The sequence below is a fragment of the Tauraco erythrolophus genome, chromosome 9 (genome assembly GCF_009769465.1).
Source record: "Tauraco erythrolophus isolate bTauEry1 chromosome 9, bTauEry1.pri, whole genome shotgun sequence".
Classification (NCBI taxonomy): Eukaryota; Metazoa; Chordata; class Aves; order Musophagiformes; family Musophagidae; genus Tauraco; species Tauraco erythrolophus.
The window spans coordinates 12,617,063-12,640,787 of NC_141473.1; the positions used below are offsets into that span (position 1 = coordinate 12,617,063).

A 23,725-nucleotide genomic window follows, 5' to 3' on the forward strand; every position below is an offset into this window, starting at 1 on the left:
CTCTTCCATTTTCCTCAATATCTGTTACTATTTAAATGGATGGAAACCTCTTTGTTTCCCTCCCCTTGAAAAAATATGTAGCTTTGGTGAAATAAAAGCCATCTTGTATCACCTGTACTACCTACCAGTGTACTTTAGGGAATATATGTTAGCAAAAGATGGCCATTAAATGGATAGGCATAATAGGTATCTTGCACTTAATTGTTTGCTTACCTTCTGGATGGTGATGATGTTGTTGTCTGAAAGTGAGAGAGACTCATTAAAACAGCAGAAATGCATCAACAGTTACCAGATTGTATGTAACATTATTTGTTTTTTAAGTGCTCCCAATAGTGAACTGAACAGGATTTGACAAATTCCTACAGAGAAAATGCCTTTCAAAGCCCAGAAGGTTTTAATCATGCAGGCATCCTACTGACTAACAATTTACTGAGAATTTATAATGCTGACATATTCATAAAAGGACTCTGATGCTGAATTTGAGATACATTTTTGACAAATTTTTTGTAATTTGGAGGTATGCAATAGGAAGTGATGAAGCACAGCTCATAGTGATGAGGAAGACTTGTATTCTCACATATCCTAGCATATGGATATGCTAGTAAACAATATCATGTTTAAAGATACTCCTTAGCATGCTGTTTAAAAGAAGGGTTTAACTCTTATATTTGGTGATAGACAATTATTACTACTGGTGTTTCAATGTGGAAGCTAAAAAGTAGTTTAAATCATCCTGAAATGACTAGCAATTTCATTGCAGATTTGCTCGTATGTTGGTCCAGAAAAAGATGAATGAAAATAAAACCAAAACGTGATTAGATAAATGGCACTGGTGACACCTTTGTCCTTTTGACTTGTTAGCTGTGAGGCTACAGTGCATACGCAGAGGGTGGAATGCCCGACTTCAGCTCTTTCCTCTACCAGAGGGAACATGAACCTGGCCAGAGTAGTTTTCTGTCTTTACTTCCTGTCTTAGTGAATAGTTCAAGTTACTCCAGACAAAACTGAGTTGCATGAGCAGAAAATGCTAGTGAAGACTCCCCTCTAAAGGAGGCCGTATGTATTTGGGCAGCTGAGGTCACTGATGCTGTTTTCATTATACTGAATCAATTTAAGACACACTGTGAAATGAAGAGGGAGCTGTCCTAATCAGAGAGGACAATGCTTAGCTTTGTTCTCTTGTAGTTCATATTTAACTTTTTGCTCAAAAGAAAGAGGCACTTCTAGGCATGAGTCATTTGACCTGTTAAGAAATTGACCCTAATGTCACCTACTTTTCTCCAATTGACTGTAAGTGGAAGTCTGTACTACCAGCTGAGGTGTAGACACATGACAGGGTATGCTTGATCCTGCCTTCTACTCCTCGACTTGAGTCTGTGAATAGTGTTTTGTTCATAATCAAAGAATCTTTGACTGACGTTCAAGGATTTTCTTACTTCTCCTGCTAAGACAGTGTTTGCAAACACTGGAAGATAAAACTAGAGCGGATTTTTGGAATTGTGCATTCTGCTTCCTTGCTACAGGCATCTGCTTCATGTGGTCCTAACAAGACAGCTATCAAGTGCTCTCTTAATGGTATCCTGATTAATGTATTGTAGCTGTGGAATTCCAGTCCTTACCTATTCTAATGAATTTAGTTTTTTCTGGAAGACCCTCAGAAAAAAAAGAAGTTGGATACCACTTACCTTTGTAATGCCACCCAGTTGATTCCTCATACCTACCTACATTGCTATGATTATACAAGACTAGAAAAGAGGTGTAGGGGTGGAGAGATAAATGATCTTAATTGAAACAAACAAGAAAAATTATGGATTCAAGCCTCCTGATGAAAGTCAGGACTGGAATTAAATGGTCTCAAATTAGTGGGCAGATGTCGTCTTATTGCAGCTGACCCCTGAAGAAGGTAAGAAACTTTTCACTAGAAGCTAAAGAATGAAATTATCAGATCACTCAAATGTCCTTCAGGTTTGAGGTTTGAAAGGTTGGGCTCCTGGCACAGAAACTGTGGCTTGGAGGGGGTGTGTGTGTGTGTGTATATATATATATAAAATCATGTCTGATGTTTATTGGAGAGTAATAATACTGTTCTTTAGAACTAAGAAAGGTTTTAGCTGGGCAAAATCTGTGTGATCTCTTAGCTATTATGCTGCAGAGAAACCTAAGGGTTCTGAAGGCATGTTAAGCCAATTTAGGTGCAGACTGGCTCTGAAAATACTTCACCTCTGGCTGCACCTTCCCACTCCCTCCCTCATATTGCCATCCTTGTTTGCGTAGCCATCTGGTGAGCTGGATAAAGTACGAATCTGCCTGAAAACTAATCCCTTTCCAGTGCAAAAAACAAATAGATGAAAGGAAAAAGCTTTCAGGTAGAAGGGTGGAACTGCCTGTTTTGGCAGTAAACTGCACTAAAGTTGGCCTATAATCAATATGGGACAGTGCCAGAGGAAAGCTGCAACACCTGGGATGAAAGGACCCATGTAAAGGTCTAAGACTGAATTTTCGAAAACTTATTTCAGCAGGAGCAGAAATAGGTCTGCAGGGAGAATTTTTGGAGGCCCTGCTTATGCTGTCTATTGCTGTAGAACATCAGGCCATTCCTCCAATAAATGTTTAACTTTAAGTACCCAGCTAGTCCCCCATGATTAAGAGGGCACGGGGAAGAGAATGTAAAGCTGTATTATACTTCCACAATGAAAATACTTCTGTAGTGAAAGCAAAAATACTAAAACTCAGGATCTTTGTCATACCTGCTATGGAATGAAAAGCAGAAGGGAGCATTCTTAAAAAACTTGCCACCAAGAACATTTTCAGCAAAAAAAACTAAAAGGATCCTGAGACCTGATTTCCACCCTACCCTGCCTTGAGATTCTAGTATCACTGTAAGAAACTGATTACTCTGAAAGTTGCATCTTGTTTCACTGACATGGACTAGGTAAGTAGCTGCAGACATTTTTTTTAATTGTAGGACTCAACTACTCTAAAATCCATGAATTTTGTAACATTCATACTGTTTGTGTGAAGGGTTCATACACTGCTGCAGTTAACACTGGGCAAATGCTAATAGTGTGTTTCCCCTAAATATTCGTTAGATGTGATTTGCCTGACTGCACCTGCAGCCTTCGATGTTCTTTGTTCTGCAAGGCATTCTTTAGCAGAGAGAAAAGGCTTCTTCAGTAGTGGGAAAGAAGTGGTGCGTTTTTTTATCTTGAAGCTATTGGACAAGAGACCTTGCTACAACAGTGATTCATTAGTGGGGCCAGCATGTACTTAACGTACTGAAGCTGCCTTCTTATGAAAAAAAATCTTTTTAGCACATGCTTAACTTTTAGGAGTAGTCCCATTGAAACAGAAAATAAATGTTGAACTTTGCTGACTCAAGACTGATTGCTTCTAATGAAAAAAACCAAGTGTATCCTGTACAGTCTGGTCTCTTCCTTGCAAAGCAGAGTGGTTGGAACAATGAATTGCAGAATGCATTTAATTGGATTTATTCAAATAATTAACAGATTTGTTTGTGAATTTCTGATGACTTTCACATTCTGGAAAAGAACAAACAGCAACATGTGTTGAATAAATTGTTTGTTATAATATATTTGCTCTTCTCCATCTAGAAGAAAACATCTATAAATACACAAGATTTGCAGAGCTTCCCACAGTCTATGAATGCCAATTTCTTTCTAAAAGCTTCCAAAATTCTAATTCTTGTCTCATTATTTGAACAATCCTTTGGATTGAAGTAAATCCTTTAACTGGACATTGCAGGCAATGTCGTATTACAACAGGGTGCTTTGAAAGTAAAAATGAGAACAAATTCAACCATTATTTACAATTTAAAATGATGACCTATTGCAGTTGCTTGGTATTTTTCTGAATTACAGTATTTTCTTAAGGAAATTACAGAAAATGGTGTGTAACAGCGATGTATAAGTCCTGGCAATAAAAGAGGTGGAAACCTTCTTTTTCGGTATTCTCTCCTTTCACTGAATTACTGTACTACCTGGTTGTATAACTGATGACACAGAGGGGGGAAAAAAAATGTAAGACATGGATCTTGCCAAAGACACAGAGCCTGTTTGAGTATTTGTCAACAAGTCTCCAGAAGAGAGAATCTCCAATGTGCAATAAATCCCTGGGCTTAGGTGTGTCAACACTGGTTTATTTGTTAGGTGCATAGAGCCTTTTGTGAGTGGAAATAAAATTATTTAAATTCTTCTACATGAAGAAATAGTGTTTGGGAATAATGCATTAGTGGGTTAAAAATTAAACTAAATTAGAAATCCAGGTTGATATCTTGAAAACCCATTTTTGCAAAAGTTTGTGATTCACTTGCCTAGAAACTCACATGCCGTAGGTTTTATGGTCTTTTCTTTTTATAAAACATTTCAGTTGAGTTGCTTTTAAGCATTGTGTGGGAAGTCATAGACCTGTGCAAATAAAAAGTGAATGAGTGGTAGTGGGGACTCTGCAGTTGGTTTGACTAGAGATTTTTTTTTGACTCAAAAAGTGCTGCTGGCGAATTAAGACACTGTATCCTTGTACACAGCACGCTGTGTTCTTTGCAAAGAGCTGGTCTGTGCAGCACGTTTGGGTTTCGTACTTTCAAGCCCCTTGTACCCATGTATCTCCAGTTAATTAATAAAATGCTAGGTGATAATATCTGCCAGCAACTTTTATGCTATTAATAAGACTAGTGCATCAGATATTTCCTGTGGGTTTGAAATTTCTTTTTAGGATTTTTTGTTTTCTTTTCTTTCCTCTTCTCTTTCTACAGGCCTGCCTTGAATTTTCCCTTTATTCCTCCAACTGTTCAGATTTTAATTGCAGTACAGTGTCATCTTTTTTTCTCTCTAAAGATGAATGGATTACGGATGCTTTCCGCTTCTTTTGTATTTAGTGGTCATGATTAGCACCTCTATCGCAGCGTGTTAGGCACTGTCCTTTTGTGTGTGTAGCTCCAAGATAACGGATATTTATTGTAAATATAATTGCATGGGTTCCAATACTGGCTAGATAGCTAACTACTTCAAATTCATTTCTATTGAGTTTTAAATTAAAGGAAACTAAAGGAACGGTGGCCCAGCCTTCTATTCTTTCTAGTATTAAGTGGTGGTGGTGGAGTGAATAGTTGGCAAATATTTCTATCAGTCAAGGCAGAAGATTAACCCTTATTAGCTAAAATGGGAATGATTGAGTGCTACTTTGTATCCTGTGGTATTCGAGTTGCTCATTTGCCGCAGGGACTTCTTGGTTTTGGAATGTAAAATGCGCAGTTGTATATGAGGTAAGACCCTGAACTGTGTGCTTTACACTGGCCTTGCCACCTGCTCTCCTGAGAGTTGGGGAAAGTGTCCATAGAGATTAACAGTTTCATCTGACGCTGTTATTTCTCTAGAAGCTGCTACCCTACCCTCAGTTGCTGAAATCAGATTGGGAACTCTTCTAAAAATCCTCTCTGACCTGTCTCACCATGGCAGCTTTCAGAAGTCTGATCTGATGGCAGGTCTTGATTTTTTTACTCAAAGAAAAAGTTATTTCCAGTGGTGTCCTCCTCATAGGCCTTTATAAAGCTTATTGTGAAGAATATCAGTTTGTATTGGAGAGCTTAGATCTCAGCAGAGCTCTAAGCGCACCTCACTGTAGACTGAGCCAGATCCTGTGGCTGTCAAGGGATGGCATCCTTAGCAAATTAGGCACAGTGGGAGACCCAAGGTCTATGGCCGATCAGTCATGCCCAATAGCCCAAAGTGCTATCGCAGTCCACTCTTACAGAGATAAAAATCAATTATTGTGTTGCTCATCTCTTTTCATTTTGAAGGAAAGGTCCTTGTTAGCTGCAGGCTGTGAGTGCAGCCTTCAAAGATACAGTCATAAGAGACCAAAAAGGCATTGTCTCACAGATATGAGTGGGTGGTTTGTGTTTTGGTTTTTGTTTGTTTGTTGGTTTTTGGGTTTTTTTTGTAAATGATGTAGTGCTTAATGAAAGTATTTTCCTACCTTTTGAAAGGGAGGAACCACCTTGTACCAAGGTGTTTTGGAGATCAAAACATAAATGTCATCAAATGAAAACTTTGGTTTGGATTAAACCCCATATAGCATAAGAAGGTATATGAAAAAGCCGTCAGATTTGTTTTAAATATCTCCTACGCTATAACCACAGATAATGAGTCTTAGCTTCATCTTTTACTTCAGAGGGAATACTTTGGAGAGAGGGAGTCGAGATTGTGGGGTGGCATTCATCTTTTGCTAATCTGATAGGCAGTTTGTGGTAGATAGCACGACACATGCCTTTTCTCCAATGGTCTTCAAGCGGGAGAACATAAGAGGTTCTTCCTCACTTGTATCTCTTCTCTAACTACAGCGATCTACATCTGTTTCATTCAGCAGTTTTGGCTTAAGATTTCACCTCCTGATGAGAAAAGAGTCGAAATCCTGAACCTACAAGGGTGAGAATTATTATCTTGGACTGCAGAGTTGGTGCAATGGACTTCTATATGCATGTGAACAGCTCACTAACCAGAGGAATGTCTCACCCCTCGATTTAAGAAGTTTTTAATTTTCTGCATTTCAGCAATAATGATGGAATAATTACAAGCCACTATCAGTGGTGACTGGAATGTCTTATATCCTTGTGATATAATACATATATTACAGTTTTCAATTCTGCTTGTAATAGCTGTAGATTTAAGACTAGTGCTTCTACTTGTGCACCAGATAATCAAGTATAGACGATTTCCGTTTCAGAAGACTGTCTTTTCTGCCTCCCACCCTGTATGAAAACAAGGACAAAGCAAAATATTTTTTTTATTAGTTTAGAAAGTAAATTTTTCCTCATAGCTTTTAGGTATGATCTAACACAGCTGCAGTTTAGTAGACTTTCACTGGAGTCAATGAAGACCTGTGAAGTGGTAGTGACTGAAGAGCTGGTGCTGTAATGTTAGTCTTTAATACTGAGCTCATGGGAAACCAGTAATTAACAAGCATTTGGTCCATGTTAACAAAGTGAAGGCAAGGTCTCGTCTTTCAAAGTGAATGTTTTGACTTTTGAAGTGTCTGGCAGCATTCACTACCGAACTTTCTGTTTCATGGCTATAGTATTTGACAGCTCTCACAATAGCCATTACACGCAAAGCCCTTGCCATTATTCTACATCCATATCTCTTCTCGGATATGAAGTGAAATCAAAGCCCATTATTCTGCTGCTGCTCTTGTAAACCTATCAAAAATACTGGCAGTTTTGACATTTTCCCACTCAAAGTAGTACTACAGTATGCTGTTGTATCTCACAGAAGTCTCCAAGGGCACACTGAGTGTTGAAACTAATGATAGGGAAGTATGAGCCATGGAATTCAGCTTTAGAGGTAAGATTCATCCAGGCTGAGAAGGGTTTCAAAGGTATTCTTTCCATTCTGACTCTGAGTCAGAATGTTTTTGTTTTCTACAAACTGGACAGTTAAAATTTATACAAGATAATCTCTTGTTGAATGTCCTTCAATTCTTTTATCCCTTTTTAATTCCTCAGCAATTTACCAAATATTCTGTAACAGATTATAGCCCTTTTGGCAAGGGAGGATGTATGCCAGCATCTTAGAAAGCAGAGGAACGATATCTTGTTAGTTGCAGCCCAAATACAGGCAGCTGGGATTGATGGTAGTGCAAGAATGTGTCTAAACACAGAGCAGACCTGTCTTATTGTCAGACTTGTAGCTCCATCCCTTTCCGTAAGTAAGACAGACTGTTTAAACCAGGAAAAAAGCCAGTTGCCATAATATTGATATTTTTTTTTCCTCTCTGTGAAAAACTTGCCCTAAGCAGTTGAAAAATCAGCCTGTTCAATGTCCCATAAACTTGGACTAAAAATATGTACAGCAGGGTTGTTTTCATTTACCTTCTGGATTTTGAGCCATTAAAGATACTTACCTACATCTCACTTGTATATCATTTCGCTGCTCTGTTGTGGTAGGAACATGCTTCTTGGATCATGAAATGTGAAAATTGTCTTGCTACGGTACAACTTCAGAAGTTTACCTTAAAGGGAAAAATAGCATGATACTGTGGCATAACCATATGATGGCTTGTTTGTTGGGGGTTGGAACTGATAACATAAAAAAATAACATGTATGAATATTAAACACAGGAGCTCTGAACTCAACCCTCCCTTGCTAGGCCTGCAACAATGTTGGATGTGCTGTCTGTTAATTAGCAGATAGTGTAATCTGTAGGGCATGTTTACCAGCTGATTGCAATTGCTCATTCATTCTGTAGTCTAGATATGTTATTATGAAGAGATGAATGATGAAATGACAGGATACTTCAGTGTTATACCTTCTATCTAGCTGTACTTGGAGTACAAAGAGAAGAAAGTGAAGACAATAAAAAAGAAAAATATTTTTGATTATGAAACTTCTGATTGGTAAATGCTGGTAAATGTAGAGAGGGGAGTGATGACAAAGATCAATGGATGTAATTAGAAAGTTGTCTACGGCTAAGAAAATGTGGAATTTGACTTGCATGCAGATAGCATGAGAATTAGAGACCAACAAGTGATGACTCGTGTCATACTGAGAGTAACAGGTCATTGCAGAAGCAGCCAAGCTTCCTGGAGAAAATGAGAATTATTCAATGTCTGGTATGGAAAAGATATTGCAAAAACTGTAAATGAGCTTTTTCTTTTAATGCTACTAAGTGAAAGTTTAGGTTTCTTGTTGCAGGAACAGAGAGAGTTTTCCCAGAGTGAGAAGAGGGGGGAAAAAAAAAATCTTGAGTCCCAGATAACACAAACCAGAGAATTCAAGGGTCAACACTTAGTGAAAATAAGATAGTGTAACCCATATTTTTGTCTTTTGACTCTCATCTCTCCACTTCTTCCTCATTAGTAGCAAAAAAAAAAAAGGAATTAAAACATTTAGAAAGGGCATATAATCTTGGGGAGCAAGGAAAACACAATGCCTCCTACAGCTGAAAGAATCACAGCATAGAGAGGCTGGTGGTAGGAACACAAAATTATCCCTCTGTTTACCATGACTTGGCTTTCAGATGGGTACAAGTCTCCCACAAATTTGCACAAACACAGATTTCCTGTGGAGGAGTATCTTCTACCACATTCAGAACTGAATTGTGGTCAGTGGTTCTTTAAAGGTAGGATTTTTTTAGAGATAAGTGTGACAGCAAAGTAGAGAAAGCTGTTGAAGTGTAGCAGTGATAATGGCAATAATTGGAGACAGTGCTAAGGGCAGTGTAAAGAGATTGACATTAACTGAGTAGATCAAATTATGTTCATAAACAGCTATTGGAGGAGTTCTTGCTATATATTTGGATACAATGGATCAAGCCCTAGACCACTATTCCTCAAGTATTTTTTCATCAATAGAGGAGAGTAATGAAACCATAGTGAATGATCAGGGCACACTGGTACCTTCACGGTGTTCTTTTGTATGTTTGCTAAGAAGGATGTGAGGATTGGAGAGAAATAATTGGTAGTAACTTCTAAGTGTGGCCAACTGTTCCCATAAATTTGGGAGCCAATACATTGATTTGTTGCTTTTTCTTAAACTGCCAGCATCGTTAAAAAACTGGAGGTTGTGGAATATTTTTAAAAGATAAGAAACGTTTAAATTAACACATTATTTGACAAGCAAAAATCAAATTTACAAAGTGTTCTATTGTGTATAGAATGTTATGAATAATGGATTTTGCTATTTAGCGAAAAAAATAAGTGTTTTCAATCAATATGAAATTTTTCTATTCAAACCATTTTAATTTTTTTCTGCTGAGGTTGTGCAAGGCTTTTCTATATTGAAGAGATTAATGTTAAATTGACAATGTTTTGGAGGTGAAAAGCTAAAATCATTTTGTTTTGAAATGTTTCCACTTTTAAGAGATTTATGAAGATAAATCCTACTGAAAACAATGCAGCTTAATAATGATACTTAAATTACATTCTTAATCATTTTGCTGATTCTTTGTCTTCACATATATATTTTGGTCTCTGTATGCCTCTGTGTACACATAAAACCTCATCACAGTCTTCAGTCCATATACCTATTAACTTCATCGGAGGAAACAGGAGAGAATTAGAAGGGAATTCAGCAAACGACAAATAACAATGGAAAAAAGAGGGGGAGAATGATTCTAGAAGTTTAAGTAATTTACGATAGCTGAGCAATTTAGAAGTAGCAAGGACTTTCAGACTTTAGTCCCTTGGGAGAACAATCTTCAGGAATACGCATAAAGAAACATGAGAATAAACTATGTTCTGGTCCTTGCATCCCAAATTCCCTGTGTGCAGGCATTTCTTAGGGTTTTGTCTCTCCTGCTGAATGATGAGATGCTTGTGTGCTTGTATCAATGTTGGGTTTTTTCCACACAGACCGAAGATACAGATAGAAAGCAATGGGATATAGTCTCCATGAAACTGCACAGTTAAAATCAGAAATTACGTCATTTTTTGTTGACTAACCTTTCTCAAAAATTAGGAGATGCATCTTCAGTTGACAAGATTTAAAAAAAGGCCTTTCCCTGGTTTAGCACTTCTTTGCACAGCAAATTGCACAAAGTTTAAAGATTATTTTGGTGTGTTGTTTTTTTTTCAGCCAGAATATGTTTTAGAGCATGGATGGATTTAGCCTTGAGCATGTGGTGTGGATGCTGGGCTCTCTTTGTCTGTTTGCTCATAGGTTCAACACTTTCTGTAAACTGTACTCTTGAGCGTGTTGTCTACTCTGGATGTAGCTTTCTGATGAAGACAATCCACTAGAAGCAGTTCCTTAATAATAGGCATGACAATGGGTTTCCAGCTGTTTCTGGACATTATGCAGAACTGAGAACTTAATATCATATTATTGTGACTCATCCTTCTGCATCAAGCCCAAACTTCTCCTGTCCTATTTGTAAGAGCTTTGGAAGTAGAGATTTTTTTTTTTTCTCTGTGTTTGAACAGCATCTATTCCTTTGGGTTCTGGTGCACAACTTGTCTCCCATTTATTACTATTTCTAGTGGTAAATAATGAATGTGGTAGCATAGCAAACCTGAAGGACAGCAGTCTGTGCTTAGGGAAGAAATGCAAATGCATCCATGTGCCCTCTTTAACATATGTTGTTCAGCTCCCAGAAAGCCAAGAACGATTACAGATGAACCAAAGGCAGCCAAACAGTATCAATTGGGGAAGAAAGTGTAACAGTTTCTCTGCCTACATCTTGAGACCCTTTGTCATTTATGGATTTTGTGCTAGTAGGTACTTTAGAAGAAATATTGTCAGTCCTAGTTTAGGAATGAGATCAAATGTATGTCTTGCTAAGGTCAGAAAATAATCAGCTTCAACAGGATTTTGGTTGAAATCCTAGTCACAAAATCATATTTTTTCCTAATTCATGCAATTCTGGAAGATCTGATCTCCTTTTATACTATTCCTTTCTGGCAGGGAATCCCAAACTGCATTCCATCCATGGAAGTTTACCCTTCGTTTGTATTGCTAAAAAATAAAATAAATCTTTTCACCACAAAAAAAAAAAAGAGCAGAAAGGAAAGAAGAAAACATCGTTCAAAGACTGCTTGGGAGAAGAGTAGCACTAGGCCTTTGCAGAGGGATAGAGGAAGCTTAAGTCAGTCACGTAACGTAGCAGTGGGCAACGTTCACAAATCATCTGCTGCCCCAGACCCCTGTGTGTCTAACACCAGTGTGCACGGCAATATTCCTTTTTTATCTTGAAAATAAATAAATTTCTCCCACACCTTTTGAAATACGTCTGGCGTTTCGAACCTTGGAGCTGAGAGCTATCTTCCAAGTCACGTCCCTCGTTGAAGTTATTTCACCATTCCCTTTTTGTAATACCTTTACCAACAAAACTCTTCCATATGTGCCAGGATGCCAAATCTTTCCTTTTGCTAACATTTCAAGTGTGTTACTGACATTTACAAGCTCTCACAGGAGCATTCAGTCAATTATCACCACAGACTCCCATTGTTCCAAGGAGGCTGACCTTTCCCCTGGGGCACCAATTAAAATCTATTACTTTTATTCCCATAGTGCTTGCTGTAATTGGAGCTCTGGCTCTTTTCCAGGTAGAACTTGTTGGGTTTTCATCTCCTTTTCTGTATTACTGAAACTTTGCTGAAGTTAGCAAGAGTGAAAATTCCAAAACATGTATATACTCTGGGGAAAACAACATAATTTTAATGAAGCTTTTAAATTAATCTCTTTCACTTTTCATCAGAAGTATAAGAAAAATCCAAGTGAAAGAATAGATATGCTTCACATGATGACATGACTTGCTTGCTTCCTCTTTTTCTTTTCTTCCTTCAGCTAATGTGCTCTAGTTAGTCTACAGCAGAGATTTCAGCAGCTGAAGGACAAGTGTGATGTGGGCTTTGCTAGTACTTAACTACTATGCTTGGAAAGTTGAGGGGAGAAAGGTGGAGAACTGTGTACCTGTCTTGAGCCTTAAGACCTGTCCTTTCTTGAATTACAAACCACTAGGAACAAAGACTGTAAATACTGCATTACTAGTAGCAAAGCTGTATATTGTGGTTAAAATTATTGCTGTAAAATTATACTTTTGTGCTTAAGTCTTTCCATCAACTCATATTTCCTCTTTCAGTGGGAATTTGTGAGGATAAAAGTGACTGCTGATTGAGTATGAAGGGTGTTTCCTCTGTTTAAGATGTCTGTTTGGAAAGCTAGTCAGATATGTGCCAGAATATGTTTTTTTGTGACAAATCAAGATTTTGAAAAATGTGTTCAGATGTCTGCTTTTTGTCATCTCTTCTTGTTTGGGATCTTTGAGGTTGTATGAAAACTTTGTATGTTCAACCTATTGTCAAACTTTCAACACTTCTTTAGGAAAAAAAGTTATATGTTATCTTGATATTTATCACAGAAGGCAGTTCAGTTTTAAGACCAGCATAGTATACAGGCTTACAGTATAGATGGTTGAGTGTAAAACAGACATAAGTTAGCCAGAGGTTTCTAAATCATTACGATGATGAAGAATTCTGGAAAATCTAGTGTCTATCAGTCTGCACAAGTGTAATTACAAGAGAATTTGACTTGCTTAAAAAATGGCCATGTTATGTATTGAGCCAGTAAAATACCTTCCAATATCTCCTTATCTATACTGGAGAGTAAATTCTAGTTCCTTTTGCTTCTTGTTTTTCCTATAAGGCAGTCTGTTTTGATTGCTCATTCACTTGTTTTGCTCAAGTCTTTTAATATTCTAGTAAGTTAATGGATAATACTTTCACATTGCACCCTCAGCAAGTTTGCAGATGACACCAAGCTGTGTGGTGTTGTGGACATGCTGGAGGGAAGGGATGCCATCCAGAGGGACCTTGACAGGCTTGAGAGGTGGGCCTGTGAGAACCTCATGAAGTTCAACAAGGCCAAGTACAAGGTCCTGCACGTGGGTCAGGGCTATCTCAAGCACAAGTACAGGCTGGGCAGAGAATGGATTAGATTAGATTTTTAGGAAGAAATTCTCTGATCCAAGGAGGGTCCCAGGTCCTAGGAAAGAATTGCTTCTGCATTTTGGTTTCACATGTACCTCTTATCTTAAGATTTCCATCTCTCTGCTAATTCAGAGAACCACTTTTCCACCATCTTCCTGAGAACAAGGAAATACTGTGACAGTCCTTTACACTGTTCTGGACTTTTAATGCTTTTTCTGTTTGCTTTTGCCATTTCCAGAGGGTTGTTATAGATGTGAATCAGGCTCAAGATTGATTTTTATGTCTAATAAACCTGGAAAAATAAAACTTTCTGAACTGGCGGCTGAATTAACTGCAGAAACAGATTTGTCAAGCCCTGCTAGATACTATTTCATATATTATGGGGGAAAATAAAAAATATCAAAAAGTAAAAATAAAAAGTATTTTATAGAGGGTTTGAGATTTCCCTAGGGATAAACTAAAACTCCTACCTATTTCCTTTTTTTTTTTCCTGGCCGTTGGAAGAGGTAGGTAAAAGATTATGATTTAGGAGGCAGCCCCCCAGGGATGAATGCAAACTTTGTATCATCTGAAGCCAGCAGGAGGCAACTAGGTTTGCATGATAAAGAGGCAGTTTATCATCTGTGCCATTATGTGCTTTAACATTACAAATCCAAAGGCAACACCAGTTAATTATTAAGTCTTTTTATATGGGGGATAAAAGCAACCTTGATTCATTATAGCCAACATAAAAAGAAACTGAAGTATTGAGCCTTTCCTGTATTCAGGCTTTCCTGAGAAGGCTAAGAACTAGAACCTCACCTCAGCCTTTTCGATTGCTAAAAGTTTCCTTCAGTTGAAGAGAACTGTTGAAGATGATGGTAGCATGGGGGGGGGTGGGGGGTGGGGCGAGATCTAACAACACAAAATAGAACAAAATATGTCATCGACTTTATGGGTTTGAGTAGCATCTGACCTGAGGTTATTGGTGTCTAAAGAATGTTTGACTTTGGCTTGAAGCTTGTAATCACAGTTTTGTTACAGGAGCAGTGTCTTCACCTTCTGTAAGCCTTTCTAGCTGGGTTAGTCTGATTTTGAGTTTTTGCTTAACTTCCACATTGTTTTCTCTGATACCGAGCTACTGCTCTGACAGCTAGGAAAAGCCAGTGTGTAACAGTTCTCTGGAAACAACTGCCTTACCCTGAGGAAGCTCCCACCCCATCTTAACTCTGAAAGCTCTGACAGGCAGGGTCATTGGCTGTGTTAGGAGGGAGGTAGCAGATACTAGAAGTTTGGATTCAGTTACCTGGGTTTGTGCCATACTAAGGCAGATGTTTCCATTAAAGCATTTTTAAATGTTTTAGAAGCGTAGGTACTGTTTTCCTGATTTTGCCAGTAGCCTGAAAAGTAGCTCTGAAACATGTGAATTGCCTTGGATGTCCCAATGACTTATTAGTTCCAGTTCTAGGTAATCAAAAAGTCCCTCCTCAGTTTTAACCTTGCCGTGAGTGCAGGTATGTGCTATTAACTTACTGACATCACATTTGTAAGCTGATGGGTAACACTGATCCTTTCGCTATCTGTTATACAGGTCATGTATTGCAATAAACATTTTCCCTTTACAACAAAATGAAGTTGGAAGGGTCATCCTTATAGGCAGAATTTAGAAAGGAAATTAAAATCATCGGAGGTGAATTTGCCATACAAGTAAAGTCTGCAGCTATGATCACTAGTTGCACTTTCCTTCTCACAATATCTCTGCAGCTCATATCCTCTAAATAAAGAGCAAAAGAAGGTTTATAAAAGTATTTCTTTCTCTCCTAGTTGTTGATAATGAAGAAGCAGTGTATGTTAACTGGATAGCAGCATGTACTATGCTTATCATAGCAGAGACTTGCAAATCTAGAGACAGTAAAGTAAAAAAAGTGTATGTATTGTTTCTTTAGCTGTGTCAACCTGCCTGTTTACTTGACCTTGTAATTAGGATCATGCCATTAGCTGTTCAGATCGAAGCTGTGGTTACAGATGTAGTAAACAAGGGCTAGGAAAAGAAAAAGAAAATGCTGCAAAGTAAAAAGCTGTAAAGAGGTGAATAAAAAATGTCTAAGGTGCCTAGATTATTTCTGGGAGTGTTCCAGATTCCAACACTTGTCCACTGCTCGGTCTATTTCTGTGATATTAGAGCCCTAAAATCCTGCTGCATACATCTGTTCTTATGTAATTATGTCTGCCTCCTCTGACAGTGTCTTTCAAGGATGAGCCTAAACCTACTCTAACATTGAGATTTGCAAACATGCTGAGTGTGTGCTGAAAGGAAACTCAGGGAGAAAACAAACCACTGCTTTGTCCGGACCTCAGGATTCCCTTGCTTTCAGTGAGGACGGTCTAAACTGATAGCATGTGACTGATCATCGCCAAATGGTTGATGTTGATCAGAATAGTCTACCACATAGCGGCTCTTTGAGGATGTTGATGGTGTTGGCAGGATCTCCAGGCAGTATGAGTTTGGCTGTTTTTATCCCTGTTTCAACAGCAGAGGCAGTGTGGCAAGTTTGCATGTTCAGCGATGTAGCCTCATGAAGCTAAGTCAGGAGGAACTCAAAGCTTAAATTCATTCTTTATCTAGCTCTCTGAAGACACTGTAGATATAGCTAAATCTATGCATAGTTATGACTTACTAAGGTACCTCCATCACAAAACCACACATGGATTGATGAAGAGGATCCCAACATGAATAAAGCTTAGACTTGGAGTATGTCCCTTTTGTAGCTGACTCGTACAAGCGATAGGCTGGCACAGCCCAAGGTAGCTTTTGGCTAATTCAGCCACCACCAAAAGGGGCATACACTTAAAAATAGGTTAAAATAGCATGTGGCTAAATCTTGTCACTGCTTCTCAACTGATGTCAGCACTCAAGCTACCTAAATTATATTCATCTGTAAGAGTCTTACCTCCCCAAAGCAGTGGGAGTGACTTTAAGAACTGTAAGAATTTTTAATAATCTAGAATTTAAGTAATCTGGGTTTATTTCTATACCTGCTTTCCAATTCACCACATCACTTTGAAAAATCTGAATTGATGCTTTGCTCTTGGATGTGCTAGCTCTTGACCTCTGCAAAACAGGAAATGTAAGTGCGAACAGTTTTTATTAATAGTCAATTCATGTGCATAATAAAAAAAATAGGTTCCCACTATAAAGAAGGTTATATTATTCAATATATCTAAATTACAGCCCCAGTAAAGCTGCGTGTATAGATTCTGTTTGGAATTATATGAATAGGTGCTACATTATACTATATACTCTTGTATGTTATTGCTTTGTGAGAGAAATACAGTCTGTACCACTCACGATGGGAAAAACATGTCTTTCAGTAAAAAGACATTTCCTAGACTAGATGCACTAATACTTTATGAAAATATGAATAAGTGAAGCAGATTCATCAACAGGATAATGAGAAAACAACATTATTTTTACTGGGGTGGAGGATAGTTTAAACATAAAAATCAAACCCCTGATCAGCATCTCTCTAGGTTATCTGCTTTCATATTCTAAGCAGTGGAAGGGCTGTTCTCTCCGTGAAATGCAAAACCTCAGAAAAAAAATAAATGTCTCATCCTTTTGAAAAATCCATCCCTAAATGTCATAAAATATTACTCAGTAATCTGTCAAATCATTCACACTGAAGGCTGCTGTGGTCCAGCTTGAGTTTAATCTAAAGTGAAATTACCCCACGTTTCTTCCTTCTGGGTCAGACTTTCATCCCATATGGGTGCTTTCCCAGGGGTTCTCCAGGGACAGGGTGGTCATCATCAGAGACAGCGTTAATGGTGATGAATGTGTAATGGGAGAAGTGATTTTCAGAGGCACAGAGGGTCAGGCAGGTACCCAGATCTCAGTGAATGCCTTTGGTGAATACTTTTTATAGGCAAGTCTCCTTTTTAATGTGTTTCAATTCAGATAAAATGTTCTACCACACTGATTTGTGGAGAGCACCAAAGATAATTTTTTTCCCCTGTTTGAACATGTGGAAGAGCTCTTTTCCCCCTTCAATTTGTGAATATTTGTAATTATCTTAGTTGCTAACAGATGGATGTGGGTTTTTGGCTATCTTTTGTGCTTCGGCAACCCAAATGAGCAATGAACCTCTCTGAACTAGATTGACAGTCTAATGCATGACTGCACAGGAGCATGTTTTACTTCCTTCTCTGGACCATACTTGTCCATCAGCTTGGTCATTAGTAGTGTCTGGTGCCAGGGAGGTCAGTGGACCTGATAGTTAAACAGGTCACCACCACATTGCAGGGGAGTGAAAGGGTGAGAAGCTTCCAGTAGTCACCCATCAAGTAAGAATACAGCGGGTACAGTGGTTGTAGGTTGAGTTCACCCTGGCTGAATCTGCCTCTGTTCCTCTCAGACTGCTGAAGGGTCCAACACAGAGAAGGGATATCCAGACCCATTCCTCAAGCAGGTAGGAAGCCTACAGGCAGGCAATCTTTCCAGTTTCAACAGTATAGTGATCACAGAGCAAGCTCAACCTCCATCTCTAACTTTTTTTTTTCACTTGTTGCTAGCCACCTGTGAATAGTTTGTCAGGGAAAGGTGGCACAATCTTCAGTGTCCATTTAGCTCTGCTTCAAGCTGGTAATGAGGGGTTCCTTGACTACCAAATGCAGTCTGTGCTGTGACAGGCACATGCACAGTAAAGATTCATAGCCCTTCCCAAATTATTTCATGTGAAACATCGAGTAATGCCTGGAGAATGGTGGTTCTCAGCACTCTGGGCGTTGGAGGTGTCCTTAACTGCTGTCCACTGTTATTAGCCCCAAAGGCCTTTTATTCATGTTATTCAAAATATTATTCTCTTTCCAGTCACTCTTTCAGCCATGCTTCTTGGAAAGTGCCTATCTCGCCACCTTGGTCCCAAAACTCATTTTCAGTACCAGAGCTCTATGAAGGTATCACAGATCATAATGAACCTAGTTTAAATTGACCAACTGAAATGTTGAAGATATATCAATAGCTAGACTAATAACTTGTGTAAGATACTACTTTCCTTCATGAATTCCCCCCTTTTCCGTAACCTGCTGTGTCCCTTTAGCATAAGAACAAATAAAGCTTCAAACCTTGTATTTTCCAGGCATAGATAGTAACTGCCCTCCAAACCTCGCTTACCCAGTCGTGTGTCTGTTCTTTTTCCTTCTCAGCGGTCTTGGGTATTTTCCTTTGAAAGCAAGGGAGGAATCTTGGCATCATTCAGGGAATAGAGAGAAGAAAAAAAAAGTGCAGGTGTTTTTATGCATCTGACTTCTTTTGCTCTTAATGGCTAATTGCTTCTCTCTTCAAAGACTTGCCAAGAAGAAAAAACATAAGTAAAGAACTGAGCTATAGCTCATCACTGCTCCATCGTTTGACTGTCATTTTTGAAAGTTTCCCCAAGTAGCAAAAGCATTTAAAAGGGGCTTGGCACTGAGCAGCCAGCAGTGCTGGCACATGGCAAATCGTGCTGCTGTTTAGAAAAGCAAGCTGGGGTGAGAGCGTACTTTATGGGGTGAGAACATGCGTTTGTGAGGGTAAATGCGTGTGATGGGCTGTGTTGTGGATTTCTTTCCATACTGTTTACGTATGAACTGAGAAGAATCTGAACCTACTAACAAGGAGATTTTAGATTGAAAAGAGTTGTTCAAAGCATCTGTACCTTGGATTTTTCTGAAAGACTTTTCACTGTCAATTCTTTTCTGATCAGTGGTGTCCCCTCCAAACAAACATACGCAAATGCATGCTAGCAGATCTGAAAACACCTGGTAGCCAGTCTCAGCTGGTACAAGCTAACAATGCAAAGTGTTTTATGGATTACTTATCTAAATCTGTATTTTAAAGAATTACTTCCATCTGCTCCTGAAATTAGATTTGATCAGTAATTTTAGAGGACTCTTTTTGTTGTTGTTTTGTTTTTTTAGAAGAGAGAAGGCATGGAAGATGAAAAATAATTGCTTTTCCAAGGGTGGCACAGTCTTTGGGAAAGACAACTTCAAGGCAGAATAGAAATAGTAATCAAAAGTAGAGGAAAAAGAAGTAATCTGAAGGATCTGGCAGGAAAGATAATCCTAAGGGAACAGAGAATGTCAAAGCCAGGTCTCTGAAGTGCGTGCATTATGGATTTTATACAGTGTTGATGTGTTCAACGATAACCAGACTTTTTGTCTTTTCTAAGCTAGAAAAAAAAGTGAAAGATTTCAGAAATCTTCTTCTGATGAAGAGAAGTTTTCTTTTTTAATTGTGAACATTTCCAAGAAGCAGTGAAATAACAATAATAAAAAAAATCTTTATTTCACTTTTCCGTTTTATCTGAAATATATCTTCTTTTAGGGCAGGATGTATTTGGGCATATTTAACAGCATGTAACGAAACTACAAAAATGTTTATGAGGAAAGGAAGAAAGAATCACCTCTTTCTGGATCTGCAGGGGAAATTTAGGCAGAGAGAATGTAATTAGTCAAGCTAAAAAATGCCTGAGAGAAGAAAAATTGCCAGTATTGTGCACAGTGTTTTGACAATTTTAATGAATGCAAGCGGTCAGCACAGTAGTTTTAAATATAGTTTGGAGACCCACAGTAAAAAAAAAAACCACACAAACCAACCAACCTCAATATTTAAAACAAAATTAGAGATACTTTTTGAGGAGGGAACTTTACTTATTTATTTTAATATTTTTCATGAATGGGTAATCCTCAGGTAGGACATCTGGGGAAGATAAGTGTGTTTTCCAGTCACTTAGAGGAAAATTTGCTTATAGTTTGGTGTTTAGTTAATAAAAGCATTTATTGAGCCTTAAAAGCTGCACTTAGATAGGACTTTGCTTATGTGAGAAAAACTACTTTAATATGCCCACTGATGTTATTCCAGATTCACGAACATAAAGAAGGAAAGGGAGGCTTCATTTCTGCTACCTCACCACCTCGAGATGACCTTACTTCTTGCAGTATTAATAATATGCCTGTTTAAAAACTGTTTGTTCTATGGCTCTGAAATGTCCCTGTGCTATACAATGACATCATGCAATAATATGAGTTAGAGTAGCTACAATAAAAGGTAGGATAGGAAAGCAGGAAGAGCAAAAAGGAATAAGAAAACCAAAAGTTCTTTATGTGTTAAGATCTGATTATTAGACTGTAGCTTTGTTAGGATGAGTAATAATCAGAAAAATTAACATGTTTTGCTCTGATTTTAATTGTGATTTTAGCTGGAATAATTTGAAAAATATATATTTGATTATCCTGTTAAACAAGATCTTTTTACCCTTCTTAAACTACAGTTACTAATTTAGTATGATACTAAGATCTTTGGTGAAAAAAGAACAAAGTCCATTATAAATTAAAAATAAGGATGTACAGAGAAGAGTACTAAGTAAATTGGGATGAAAACCTGGAAAAAAAGCATCCAAGCCTGTCCTGGGAATGGTTTACAAGCTTTTAAATGCAAATATATCAAAGGTTTTTGTAAGCTATGGATCTCATTTTTAATCCCTATTCCACTGTTTGAAAATCAGCTCTCACTTGGTTAACATTTATTTTACCAGTCTTAGATCTTGATCCGAAATCTACTGAAGTCAATAAAAAGACTGACTTTGTATGCAAAATTAAATTATTCTTATTAGCATGTCAGAAGAGCTTCCTCTTGCAGTATCTCGCTATTGCAGCATACAAAATCAGAGCCCAGCAAAATATTTGGCAAGAAGGCAAGATGTTCTTTATGAGCCTGAGGATGAGCTGGGCGCACAGGCAACATACTGGACTTCATCAGATCCTCTAATGTGTCATTTCAGTAGGTGTTAGAACCTATAAACATTTGAGGTGCTTCAGAGGTTACCCCAATAAGTGTATTTTTTTATATTTCACTCCGATTTGTACTCAAGCCCCATATATAAGCCCACATATTTAACATGTAATTAATGTATTAATTTCATGTGCTACTCAGATACCATTGTGATTTCCCCACCAGAGATCGGTGCATGATCTACAGTATTAAAAAGATAAATAAAATGAAATATATACAAAATTCTCCTGGTATTTTTGTAGTCAACAATGAACACATATCAGGAAACCAGTACTGCAGTCAACAACAGTTAATATTCTCTATATCATTCCCAGGTTGTTCTTGTACACTTGATATACACCATAAAACTTAGTCAAGAGTAACCATTTGCGAAAAGGATTTATGATGTCTTGTGGAATAATCTCTATGCTGATGCTCAAAAGAAAATACCAGTAACATCATCTGAAATAAGTGCTTTAAAAATGCTGGCCAGCTAAGCAGCAAGACCTGAGTATTCAATATGTTATCCTGTTTGTGTGCCCATTCACATATTTAGGTACCTTTTTACTGGCTTGTGTGTATATTTAAATACCTAATTTTTCTATGTGTATTTAGAATTTATTTTACTTCTAAAAAAAAAATGCAGTTATTCTGTTTGTAGGAAGTTCAAAGTTGCTATTGTCTTCTGCATCCAATGTTATGCATGAGATAAGACAAGAGAACTACTGGGGCTCTTCTGCCCTTAACATCCATGTCTGAATAGTCAAGACCAGACAAACCGATGGGAAGACTAAAAAGATCTAGAAACATGAAATAATTTGTCTACATCTGTAAGACCACTGGTGAAATGGGAATCTGAATACTAATGTAAATCCTAGCCTTTCGTCCTACGAATTTGGCAATGCTTTTTTCCTTGGAAGATTTCCAGTTCGGTTAACATGCTGCTGAGAACATGCACATTTACTAAATCAATGGAAGGTCAGCAGTATATCAGAGGTTGATGGATGCCAAGCAAAGGAGAACATCACATTTGTGATTAGATTGAATCACATGTGGCCACAATTCCTTATGCTTAATTTTTCATTAATTAAAAATCATGAATTATTTTTTATCAAGCTCAACTGAAGGGAGTAGTTGTGGATGATGTATATGAATAGTTAATGGCATGACTTGCAACAATGGTAACATAAGTTCTTTGCGTAAGTATTTTACCTGGTGTATTCTACAGAGATGTAAGTAAAAGGTGACACTGATGGAATGCACACCCACATATACATGCAATCATACATATACAGATATAGATGTACCAAAGAAGAAGAGGTGGATTCGAAGGACCAGCTATTCCAGCCCTCTGAGTGGTATATAAAATTTTCATCCCGCAGACCTTACAGAGTAGAGGAGAGAGAAGCTCTGGGATGATTTTGCAGTTGTGAGTTTGGTAATGGCTCCCAGACGTTGCAAGATAGAGCTGGCAGGCTCTGCAACAGCATGGATACGGTTTTAGAGAAGTCTCTTCTTGCTTGTTTCCTCCTAGTCAGGGTTTAGACTACCCACTGGACCATGAAGCAGCATAACACCATTTCTGACTGCATGGCATTGAATTTCTTGCAGTTGAATTGCTTTTCACTGTTCTGGTATCGCAGGTCTACTGGGTGATATTCTAACCTGCAGATGAAGAGATCCAAATATATTATCCTGTTTGCTACTGTTTTACTTTACTATAGACTTCATTTGTGTCTTATGTGAAGTCACTCAAGTCAGGATCTATGGATGTCTGTAGATGCTCAGCTCCCCAGGCTTCAAAAAAGTAAAGTTAGGAGCTGGATTCCTTCTTTTCTTTACGGTCTGGGCCAAAGTCTGATGCTGGCCTAAATTTCTGACAAGGAAGAGGGGAACACAGATGGAAAGTGCTCTGAAGGTCTCCTCATTTCTCATCTCTAGTCAAGGTTTGGGAACTGTAGGTTTTCTTGTCAGAGTGTTGTGTGTATACTGCTGTAATTAATATATATATTCATATATATATATCTGTATTGGTTTGCTTGTATTTACTCACACTTAGGTGTATACTGAATCCTGCTCCCCTCTGGCTTCCTCTTCGTTGCTGTGGAGTGAGCTGCATGCCTGATGTTCTGAACCAGCAAAACTTAGTGTCTGCCATGCTGATTTCCAAGTCACTGCAAGTGCTAGTCCATGAGGTTGCTGAGTCCTTTTCTGTGAATCAGGATTTATTTGCTTTTGAAGTGTTAATACTAGAGAGGAGGTAGAGGAGATGTCTTCCTTAGTTGCCTTGAGGAAGTCATTTACTATTTTAATACATTGCTGTGGATTAAGAGGACTGCTGAAGGGCAGAATGGCAACCTCCTCTTTGATCCAGTTGACTGGCTCTGTAGGTGGTGGTCATTACAAAGGAGAAACAGCTCCATCCATCCTATGACTCCAGCTGTAGGGAGCCATAAAGCTGGTTTATATCAGGCCAGGTTTTCTATGCAGGT

The 23,725-nt window shown here is 38.1% G+C and overlaps 1 protein-coding gene across 1 annotated transcript in view; it reads left to right on the plus strand.

Annotated features, from left to right (window-relative positions):
- Positions 1–23,725, plus strand: part of SORCS1 (sortilin related VPS10 domain containing receptor 1) — a 302,649-nt gene that overhangs the window by 134,160 nt on the left and 144,764 nt on the right. The window lies entirely within an intron of this gene.